Source organism: Heloderma suspectum, chromosome 7 (genome assembly GCF_057233095.1).
Source record: "Heloderma suspectum isolate Gila_16-S chromosome 7, 16-S_ref, whole genome shotgun sequence".
Taxonomy (NCBI): domain Eukaryota; kingdom Metazoa; phylum Chordata; class Lepidosauria; order Squamata; family Helodermatidae; genus Heloderma; species Heloderma suspectum.
In genome coordinates, this window is record NC_139464.1 from 70,130,991 (window position 1) to 70,143,123 (window position 12,133).

General features: G+C 41.7%; 1 protein-coding gene and 1 long non-coding RNA gene across 5 annotated transcripts in view; one reads left to right on the forward strand and one right to left on the reverse strand.

Moving 5' to 3' along the window:
- GRIP1 (glutamate receptor interacting protein 1) overlaps positions 1 to 12,133 on the forward strand; it is a 492,217-nt gene that overhangs the window by 241,257 nt on the left and 238,827 nt on the right. The gene's annotated exons all lie outside the window — the stretch shown is intronic.
- The window catches only part of LOC146339925 (uncharacterized), a 43,322-nt gene that overhangs the window by 30,415 nt on the left and 774 nt on the right, over positions 1 to 12,133 (reverse strand). The gene's annotated exons all lie outside the window — the stretch shown is intronic.

A 12,133-nucleotide genomic window follows, 5' to 3' on the forward strand; every position in this document is an offset into this window, starting at 1 on the left:
TAATACGTTAAGAGGGCTGGAAACGAATGAATTTATCATGACTTGGAAGGATAACTGCCATCAAGAGGGTGATCGTCCTCGAACTTCTTTGTTTATTTCAGGTCTTACCTATTATACTCCCTAAACAATGGTGTGAGAAATGGTAACTTATCTTGGAATGCTTTATTCACAAAAATAAATGAGGTAGAATTAGCATATTGATTAAACTAGAACCCAAGATAAAGGGGGTCTAGGTATACCTAATTTAAAGTATTATTATGATGCCTTCCAGTTAAAACAACTAATCCAAATCATACACAATTAAAAAAGAATCACATGGGTGGCATGGAATTACAACAGACAATACCATCTTTTAGAACCATGCCATTCCTCTTTCCCTCATGGCCCAAGATAAAGCAAATTGACAAACAGCTTTTCTTCAAACAGCTATGAAGGTGTGGAAGAGGCAGGTAAAATTTCTTGCCCCTCCACTTTCACCCTTCACACCCTTCTTGGACCTACATAGTTTTAGGGATAGACATAGGTACGTCCAATATGGGAAGTGGGAGGATAAGGGTATATATAGAATTAGGAAGCAATCCTGTTGGGATAGGCGGCCGCCTCCGAACTCAGAGATGACTGCCTATCCAATGCAGGGTGGGCAGAGCGCAGAGAGGATCTTCTCCTCCACACTCCAATTGCTCTGCATTCACAGCCAGATGGCTACTTTCGGCTGTCTAGCCATGGGACTTCGGAGTATGTGGGGGGGAGGCTGGATGACGCATAGGAAGCATCATACCGGCATTTCCGCATTCCCCGCTCTTCCTCGCCCCCAGGAATGCCCCTTTTGCCCCACTCCATGCTGCTCTTCTGAGCGCGGAGCCCGGGGATGATCTGCTCTGCCTACAAGGGGGCAGGGGAGAGGGAAGGGAAGCAGTTTTCCAGGAACTGATCTTAGAGTGCGAGCTCTGAGGTCAGTTCCTGAAAACCGAACACTCCTATGGCCATCTAGCTACTGTCTAGCAGCCATAAGATTGCGCCCTTAGAGACCTATTTGTTAGAGGTCAACATATAACCGAGGAATTTTTGCACACGAAGCTAGGAAATACCCCACAGAGCTGGCTCTATTTAGTCCAAGTTTGCTGTCTAATAAACTAATGAAGCATGATGAATTATGGCGACCTTTAACAGTTTTTGAACATCACTGCATTGCAGCAGACAAATCTGTGAAAGGTTAGCTGCCTTTATATATCAACAGTTAATAAATGCCACTCTGGGCAACGCCAATAATATAAGGCTGGGTTGGGAAGAAAATTTGGAAATTAAAATTGAGGAACACAAATGGTTGCAAATGTGGTTTGAACAACCTTTAAGAACAGCTTCAGCTAGAATTCAAGAGGCAGCTCTTAGAAGTGCTTTTTAGATGGCACTGGACATCTCTAAAATTATACCACATCGATAACTGTTTCACTACTTTGCTGGAGAGGTTGCAATACAATAGGGTTTTTAATGTAGATAGGCATGTAAGGTGGTAAAAGAAATTGGGAAGCTGTCATTGGGAAAATTTCTGTCATTACAAGGCAACTGCTGCCTCCTACTCCCACCCATGCTCTTTTGTCTTTTACTGACCACTTAGGTGTTCCTATAATCCACAAGGAGTTGGTCACTCTGTTATTAGTTGCAGCGCATATGGAAATTGCAGCTCAGTGGAAAATTGCTAACAATCTTTCCATGCAAAAGTGGATGGCAAGAGTGTGGGAAATTGCCTTGTCAGAGAAATTAATGCAACACAGCAAAATTTTGGGTAGTTTGTCTAGTATAGACAAGTTTGATGGGGTATGGGCCCCTCTCATTACATATATTAATCAATCCTTATCTCTTTTTTCTCCTCCACTTACCACTTTTCCCTGTGGCGGTGTTCAATTAACTTGACATAGATGGTTAAAAGACTGTGTTTTTATTTTTAATATTATGGATTAGATCTATATAGTGTTTTAGAAACTATTTATTTATTTATTTGCCTCCTGACTGTGTAATCTTGTACATCACTTTTGGTTGTAATTTGTTTCTTAGTTTGTATAATAAAATTTTAAAGAACAAGAAAACCGAGCTATTTTCTAATATTGTAACCTGGGTGATGAATGAATTTCAAATAATTTGTTATAGAGATTTCCAAAATTTGTTGGGGGAGCACTCCTAATATAATGTCTGCCTTTCAGCTTTGATAAGAGGTAGAATAACACAAATGCATTATTTGGTATATTTATTTACATATTTATGCATGAGTCCACAATACACCATAATTTCATCAGCAGTGTTGATATGTATATGAACACAGATGTGTGAAGACAATACTGCCCTTTGTTCATTATTTTTATATATTTAAAACATGTTAATACCATTTGCAATATAAACGTTCCCAGGTGGCTAACAAAATTAAAGCATACAAACAAAAAACCAGCGCTATTAAAATATAAATTAAAATCTCGTTCACAACAAACAAAACACCTTAACAGTGAAATAAAACAGTAATATCACAGAACAGAAGTATAAATACAACATCCATTTGTTGCTCTGTAGAATACAATTGTCTTAACATGGCACCTTAAAGTTAGCAGAGCATTAATTCATTCACTGACATGTTTGAAAGTCAAGCATCTGAAAGCTTTGGTTGTGTAAATTTAGAGTGGGGTGAATCTGTTCCCATAGAACTGGATGCTCAACTTTGTTAGCCTTTTGATGTTCCTATAAGTGATACAGAAGATACTGAGGACGGTAACATACCTTGTGAGACACATGTATTGCCATCTGAAGAAAGGCGTCCCATAAATGTCACATCTTGGGGGACACCTGTCTTTTACCAGCAAGATATATGCCTTGAAGAAGGATGGTGGTAAAGACCATCCTCAACGGTGGGACAAGTACTAGCGACCTCTGGCCTCACTGAGTAACAGATTATAGTATCTTAGGTTATAGTTTGCGATACTTGTTTTTATATGTATGTATGTTTTATTTTTATCTGTATTTATTGTTTTATTATGAAAGGGAGATGTGGTGTAATCTTTTTAAGATAACTGTTTCCCAGCACAGCTGTAGAGTATTTAACTAACCAAGTGTTTTCGGTTCATCTGTTCCTAGCATAGAGGTTATGCTGGTGCTTGGTTCGTATTTGGATTAAAGAATAAATCTTTTGTCTGTTATATGGGAGCCTTTGTTTATATATGAGCCTACTCCACAGAACCCTTGAAGGACAAGTCATTACAGCCACCCCATATAGGGTGCATTTCAAGGCTTTGAGGTAACACAGCTTCAAGGTAATCCACTTTGTCCAGATAGGGCCACAGCTAGCAAACCAGCCAAAGCTGATAAAAAGTGTTCCTGGCCGCTGATGACACTTGTGCCTCCATCAAGAATGCAGAGCCCTGAAGCACCCCCAAACTGCATATCTGGTTCTTCAGAGGAAGTGCTACCCTATCCAAGACAGGCAGCATGTCTCCATCTGAATTGGCAGGTTTCTCAACTCACCTCAGTATTGTCAGGATTTAGCTTTAGCTTGTTTGCCCTTATCCATCCCAAAGCTGCCTCCAGACACCAGTTCAGGATCTCCACCAATTCCCTGGGATTATATGATGGAGATAAGAAGTAGAGCTGTGTGTCTTCTGAATACCAATAACACCACAGCCCAAACTTCAGGGTGACTTCTCTCAGCAGGTTCATGCAGATGTTTACTTATGAGTAAATGTACATAGGACTGAGCTGTCAATCACACATTTTTTTAAAATCATCCAGGAAAAAATATATTAGTCATATACCTTAGTGCAGGGCAGGGATGGGCAACATCTGGCCCCTACCACTCTACCACATTTGGAGGCAGTGTGGAAATTGTTTTTTTACAAAAACATGATGCTTTTAGCATGAAAAGGGTGAAATTTAGCTTGAGAGCAAGTTGAATTTAATCTTTTCAGTGCTATGGAGTGGTTTGCTGCTGGCACGAGTCACCTTTTTTTTTCAGGGAACCCTGCAGATTGCAAGGCACCTCATTGACTGCGGCCTGCAGATCTAGGAGACAAAAATGGCTCCTGGACTTCCTGAAGTTGCCCACCACTGGTATAGTGTATGATGTTGCCTAAACTTTGCTCAGTCTCCCTGACTTTTGATGCTGAAGGCGAGTTGAGACTGAGTTTTCCTTTTCTGACAAATGGCAATGCAACATTACATGAGCACCTATGTATCTGAAGTTCTTCTTAGTACCAAATCCCACTGGGAATTTGCACACAAAAAATGAAATAGCAAGTGTTATGGTACCAGAAACTACAGCCCTGATCAGAATTCTTGAATGACCAGAATATAGAAGAGCATTATTCTTGATTTCACTTCATTTTTTGAATGGAATAACATTACTCATTTCAAAATGACTGATATTGGAAATGACTAATTCTCCATATGTGCTGATCAGGAGCTCACTGGAGTTTTGTTTAAAAATAATCTCTGCAAGAAAGCGGAAGAACTCAGTCTTGTTTTCATCAGTGCTCAAGGAGTCATGTCAGTTTGTGGACAGCAGTGCCAAGGGAGTCTCTCTTCATCAGACACCCATGCCTCTCTTTCTCACATATTTCTCTTCAGCCTTTGTGATACACGTTCCATTTGCCATCAGTATGATTGACTGTTGGAACTTGGTTCAGTATGTGTAGCAAGAAAAACAGCTCAGCATATACCAGAAATGTTTGAGTAATGCCAGTGTTGAACATATTCACCAGGCAGAACAATCAATAACTGCTGCATCAGCATGGAATTATCTGTATCTGAAAAACCTGAGGGACACTTTGCTATATTGACAGACTCTGTACTGGATTTGAGTTCTCCAAGTGCTGAAATAGGTGACAGCCAGAGAGGTTTGTTTGTTTGAAGAAATCTTTGTGAACTTCTGTTTGTGACTGGCAAGTGAAGAACAGTGTCAGGTAGGGATGTACGAAAGTCACTTACCTTTCCATGGATTATGTTGATGGTGGGGGGGGGGGAGGCGTTCCATCCCTCCCCCCGGAATCCTCGACGGGCGGGGAGGTGATCCGTTCCTCCCCCCCTAGAATCCTCCATGGCCGGCTGTGCTCTGCAGCAGCTCTGCGGAGCAGCCGGCCAGGACCAGGCCAGAGCCATCCGCAGCCAGATTTCTGGCCACGGAGGGCTCTGGGTAAAAACAAACAAACAAAAAAAAACCACGTACGCAAATGGCGGCAGCTACGGCCGCTGCCATTTGCGTTCCTTATTTTTGGCTGTCTTAGTCTACGTAAATATTTACGTAGACTATGACGACGAAAATAAAGGGGAATGCAAATAGCGTAGCAGGCACTATTTGCGTCCCTTTTTGATTCACCATTTTAGCCTACGTAAATATTTAACGTAGGCTAAAACGGCGAATCAAAAAGGGACGCAAATAGCACCCGCTATGCTATTTGCGTTCCCCTTTATTTTCACCGTCATAGTCTACGTAAATATTTTTTACGTTTTGTAAAAAAAAAAAAACACGACAAGACTGCAAATGGCGGCGGCAGCCAGTCAGAAGACCAGCCGCCACAGCCACCGCCCGGAACATCCGCACCAGGTAAGTCTCGTCCCGGGGAGGATCCGCGGGGGGGGCAGGCCGTTCCTCCACGGAGTTCAGGGGGCCGAATGCACTGGCATTCGGCCTCACCGAGATCCATGGCAGAATTCTCTGACATCCCTAGTGTCAGGTAACCCTGCATAGCAGGACTCTGTGCCTTTGGTTTGGAAGCAGCAGTATTTTCAGTTTTCCATACAGCAGGCAGCAGTTCCTGGAGATCGTATCGGCGATTTCCTTCAACTAGTCAGGAAATCATCTTTGCTAAAAACTTCCTGAACTGAACCTGTCCAATATCATATGCACTTTTGCCTGTCATTACTCATGCCTTCCTCCACTGAACAATTTGTTCTTTAGCATATTCTAGAAAAGGGTTGTCCTCTCTTCAAATTAAGTCACTATCACCTTCACATTAGTGTGGCAATTCTGTTGTATGAGTACATTTTGCTTGTTTATGCTTGTGGACTTCCACAATTAAATATCAAAGTAATTGAGAATCCTAGTTATTTCAGTCCCAGAGATCAAACAACATTGGAGGGTTTGTGGATTTTCAACCAGATCAATTGCACTACCAGCATCAGCCTTGACTTTTATTTGGCGTTCATCTTTTTATGAGAGTGATCAAATCAGTCAGTTGACAAGAACAAATTGTGGGTTTTGTTTAACAACAAATAAATCTTTGCAGAACTGTTTATAGACTTCTGGATTCACTGTGCTGAGAGAGATCATGGCAGAAAGGTATAAACCAAAGAAATATGGCCCAATGCAAAAATACATGACATCAGGTATTGAAATGAATTGATATCTATGGTGACATCGGCTTTTTGCTTTAATGAACTGTAGTCCTCCAACATCCAGGTAGTGTTGAACTATTATTTAGATTTATTCCATTGCAGTTCAGGCCTAGTTTTGTGATAGAAACAGTCTTGGTCACCCTAGTAGATGACATGCTGGGGAATGGAAGAGGGAGCATGACCCTGTTGGTTCTCATAAATCTCTCAGTGGCTTTTAATGTCATAAACTATAGGATTCTTCTGAATCATTTATCTGGGTTGGATTTAGGAGGTACAGTGGTTTTGGTACTTCCTGGATGAACAGTCTCAGAAAATGGTGCAAAAAGACTGCAGTTCCAACCAACAGCCCAAGGCAGGCCCACAGACTTGAGAAGGCCTCAAGTGAGGCCCTTACCTGCTCAGAAAAGGGAAAATGGCTCCTAAGTGAGCCACCACCTTTAGGAACTCGCCCTCAAGGTGGTGGCTCAGTTGGCTTCACTTGCCCCTCACCTTTCCCCAAGCAGGGCAGGTAAGGGGCAAGTGAAGGCAATTCCTTTGCGAGCTGCTGCTTCCCGTTGCTCCTGGTGCCTAGAAGCAGCAGCTCCTGAAGCCTCCATTCACTCTTCACGAGGGGTGAGTGAAGCCAGCTGTGTGTGCGTGCACACACATGTGCGTGAGTGAGTGAAAGAGAAAGAACATGTGTGTGTGGGGGGTCTGCTTTGGGCTGTGGCGCCCAATGTGTTTGCCTGGAGCCACCTGAAAATGCTTGGGGAAGTTGTTTGGAGAGTTAGGCTGAAGTGTAATCAATATGAAGATAACACACAGCTCTACCTTTCATTTCCATTCAATGATCCTATAGAGGCTGTAGAACTCTTGAACCAGTGTCTGAAGGCGGTTTTGGTGCGGAAGAGGTAAACAAGGTGAGACTTCATCTGGATAAGATGAAATGTACTGTGAGGAGCAGAGGAATCAACTAATTTGGATAGAGGATTACAATTGATCATAGACAGGGTTGCACTCCCCCTGAAGGGGCAAATGTGCAATTTAGGAGTGCTCCTGGATTTGATATTAACTGGGGAAGCTCAGGTGGCAGTGGTATGGGCTTAGGCTGCTATGCCAGCTGCAACCCAATCTGGAGATGTCAGATCTTGCCTCTATTATTCTTCCTCTGGTGACATTCAGTCTGGACTACTGTAATGCGCCCTACATGAAGCGATCTAAATACAGTTTGAAAACTTCAGCTGATGCAGAACGCACCCATCTGGATATTGGTGGGGGCTGGGCAGACCTTTCATGTGTGTCATGATGATTAGCCCTCTCTCTACACAATCAACGTGACAGAGGCTCAAACTTCAAACTAGTCATGGCTTTTATTAGGCTAATTGGTAACCTTTTCCACAGTATGTCTTCAATTAAACTCAAAGACTGTCTCAGGGCCTAAACAGCCAATTCTGAGCTCTCTATTAGGGAAGGCTTTGCAAGGTAGAGAAGTTACCACCCAGCTGAAGATAGGCAGCTATGGTGAAACCAGAAAGGCAGCTTATGCCTTCCTCCCTTAGGGAGGCTCCCTACTGTGTATGCTCTGGTGAGAGGCTATTCTGGCAGAGCATCTCAAGCCACTCCCTAACCCATCCATTTGGACTGACAACACACCCTTCCTCCTCAGAAGGAACTTGTTTTCTTGGGGCGGGGGGTGTCTTGGCCTGGGCCACCTGGTTGTCAAGGCCTTGGGAGATTCTTCCCCCATTCCTGGAGCCTCTTGGGAAGTTTCCTCCCTGCCCTCTGGTCTAACTGTTCTCATTCCGCCTCTGAATCAGAATATCAGAAACCGCAGGGGCACTGGTCTCAATCCTGATACCGTGGCACTGATGTGACAGCAGGTGTCTGTGCATTTCTGAGCCCAATCTGAAGTACTGGTTTTAACCTTTAAAGCCTAAATAATTTGGGTCCAAGATACTAGAAGAACTGGCTTTACCTTATCAGCCTGCTCATACTTTAAGGTTAGCAGCAGAGGCCCTTCTCACTTGTCTGCCGCTAAGGGTAGTTAGGTTGGTGAGTTCAAGGTAGGGAGCCTTCTCAGTGCTGACCCCACGCCTCTGGAATGAGTTCCCATCTGTGGTCCATCAGGCCCCATTGTTGCAGGACTTCAGAAAGCTCTGAAGACCCATTTGTTTTGGTTTACTTTCTCCTTTGTTTTAGGTTGATGTAATTATTTAATTACAGTTGTAATCATCAGCTGTAATTGTTTCAGTATTGTAGCTAGATGTTGGTTAATATTCTTGCTGGCATTACTTGATTTTTGTTATTTTAGTGTGCATTTTGTTACTATGTAGGCTGCCTTGAAAGGGTTGTCCCCTTAAAGGCAGCCTAAAAATAATTTCCAGAACCTATGAAATAAGGGAGCAAAATCTTCCTGGGCTTTCCCCCCATTTCCCCTCCTTCTATACTAGCAAATCACATACTTTGTACAATCAGAATACCATTAACACTGTTTGGTTGATTTGTGCTATGATCAAGAAAACTCTATTTTCTCAGCTTCAGATGCCTTCAGATTTGAGTCCAATATTACTTACTATCATTATATGTATCTTAACAAAATTAATACATAAGAACTTGGAAACCAAGCATTTCAGAATGAGTGGCATATAACCTATGATCCTTATGCAATAAGTATTACCAGAGCCGTTCAAAAATTGACCCCATGTCAATATATTCTCCGCAGGTAAAATACTATATGTAAACTAAATTCTTCTGCTCATTGCAGTTTAACTTCTATTATCAGTATGCAGAAGATGCTCACATGGAATACTGCTTCCAAACTCCACACAAATTGACCATTTGAAGTTTCTTTTATGAGGTTACACTTGATTAGTTTCATGATTTTTTTTTACTCAATCATACAAGCATTTTGCAATGTTGAACTGTATATTGATGCAAACACATACAATCCTCTCTACACATCTACATCCTCACCTACATATATATACACACACACAGCCTGAAAGCACATTTCCCACAATCAATTTGCTCAGCTTTTGGAAATAACAGTCCTGTTGGCTATATTGTACACATTGAGGATGGAGGTTACTGTGTGACCATGATACAATTTAAGCAAGTTAGATGCCACCGTATTTGAAATCCATTTGGAAAATGGCCATCACTGGCGTCTGCTCTATATGTTATTTTGATCAACAAGATAAATTCTGCATTTGACCCCAATTGCATGCTTTTACCCTAAAGTCAGCATTTTCCTGGCTTAACAGATCAGTTAATTGCTGTTTTCTTGATAAGCACAATATAATAATACCACTTAGCTTTTTTTTAGTTGGAAGCCACCGTGGGAATTGTTAAGATTAAAAGGTAGGTTAGAAATGTCTTAAAATTAAAAAATGCCCTAGCTTTCTTAGAGAGCTGTCCTTTGATCTTCCTTCCTTAGCTGCCTATTCATTTCTCCTGAGGCATTCACCATAAAGGTAATACAGAAACAAGTTTAAAAAATAATAATCCTGCTTTTTAACAAAAGCAGATAGTTACGGATCTTGATGCTTTCTTCACATCAACTACTTCTGTTATTTGTTCTTCATCCTTCTTTTTTGTTAATGGTTTTCCATTGTCTCAGTTCAAAACATTAACCCTGAATTTCACAATCTAGGCCTCAAACTGTACTAACAAATAGATGGTGTTGGGTCCTGAGGCCTTTTTGACCACCTCACAATCCCACTTCTAGTCACCACTTGTAGGGTTCCCTTTACCCAAGGGGGGTTCTCTCCCTTCTTCCAACGAATAACTATGCTCCTGCACTGGTGAGATTCTCCCCAAAATCCCTCTTTTCCACACACTACAGAACTCCTTGCCACCAGATCTGCCTTTCCTAGTCACCAGCTCAGGTGCTTTGGTCAGTGTCTCTCCTCACCCTGCCACCTTTTGGCTCTCACCCACAACCTTCTGTTGGTGTATTGTGATGCTTCACCACTCTCTCAATTGCTGCCACCAATAACCCTTTTAGAGCTGCTTTCTTTCTTCTTGGTAGCACAGACCAGGCAGTCAGCATGTGGGGGTTATTCCATGAAACCCCTTTTAATAAATAAAAATGAAACTGTCTTTTAAAATTGAAAACAACGAAGGTTTATTTGGTACAACAGTACAGGAAATAGGAACTGGGTTGGGATGAGGAAAGGATATCAGGAATGATGCTTAAAATAAGGCAACACTATAAACTGCACAATATAACTCTTTGCTTTTAGTTCTACATTCAAAACCTTTCATACCCTCTCTCACACTATCTGACACACTCTCTAACCCACAGACTATCTCACTAGATGTTCCTACTCTTATCTCTCAATCCAGTCCCCGATTTATCTGTCTTACTCCAGAAGCAATCACTCCACCTTTTATGCACAAGCTCTCATCCAACCACATTGCATTCCATTCTCACTCAGCCGCTCCCCCTTCCTTCCACTTGCCAAACTGTCATTGTTAGTCAGTGGCTCATCTGACAGGTTTGGATGTGGCTTTGCTAGGTGCTCAGCCACTTTTAAACAATCGTAAGGGATACTTCCAGAAGGATCAGGCAGCAAAGAAGCAGGATTTAGAGTGGAACAATGTTGCACTGTAATATGACTGCCAGGGAGAAGCAAAATTTCATACCTGAAGAGGCGTGATTGAGACAGGTGCTGAGTCTTTGTTTTAAGTAGCAGAGCTGCCACTGAGTGAGGTACACAAAGAGTTAAAGGAGAACTTAACACAATATTTTCAGAGGCTTGAACAAGGAGGGCAGCGGCTGCAGAATCAAGGAAAGTACTGTAATATGTTACTAGTCTGTTCTTATTTCCATGCTTTTAGGCAAGCACACTAAGAGCACAAGAATTTTCTTTTCGTAACAGAAGAGAGTTAATGGAATAATTAGGAAGCCAAGTTATTTTAGAACAGTGCTTGTTTTGGAGCAATCTTCAGCTTTGGAAGGCCAGGGAAGTGGCTTAGGAATATTTGAATATTCTCTGTCAGGGAACAAAGATAGTGCAACCAAGTTTACACAAAAGATTTCTGGTCAATAGAAAGAAAAGTTACAAACCTCTTGGCTGTCTTAGAAGTTTTGGGAAGGAGGGGAATGTGTGAAGTGTCAGCTGGCCAGGCCAGTGGGGACACTTTTTTTATTATGCTCAACTTTGGCTACAAAAAAATGACAGCAATGCTAAAATGTTTTTCAACAATGTCTTTAGACGATCCATATAGACTGCTGTAGTCTCACTTTTGATTTGTTTATGATTGATGTGGGTTTTTTTTTTTAGCCTAATCAGTTTTCTGCAGACAAATTTCAGGAATTATTCCTAGGCATCTGATGCATGCTTGGTCTAAAGTATTAAGATCAGCTGGTTCTTGATTTGGCCAGTTTGCTTGTTCTTTTAATCTAGTGTGCACTCCTTAGGGCAAAATAACTCACATGAGTTGGTTCATGTTATATAATCAATTATAATTTTAACAAGTGATCACTGTTTCTCTAAATTTTTGTGACTTTTCTAATGTATCAAAATTTGACCTCGTCTTTCAGTTTTTCTTGGGAGTCCTTTAGACTCCGCTCTCCAGGACTTAGGTGACCTTTTTGACATCTCAACATACCAATCAAAGAATGCATTCTCTTGACCCTGTGCCACCTTCGACTCTGAGATTCCAAGGCTCCCTTTAAATACACAATTCTGTCCAAATCAAAGGTCCCAACCAAGGGAAATTGTATGGATGGGTTAAGTTACATTTGTCCAAAATTTGCAAGTCTTAGCTTCGTAATTCC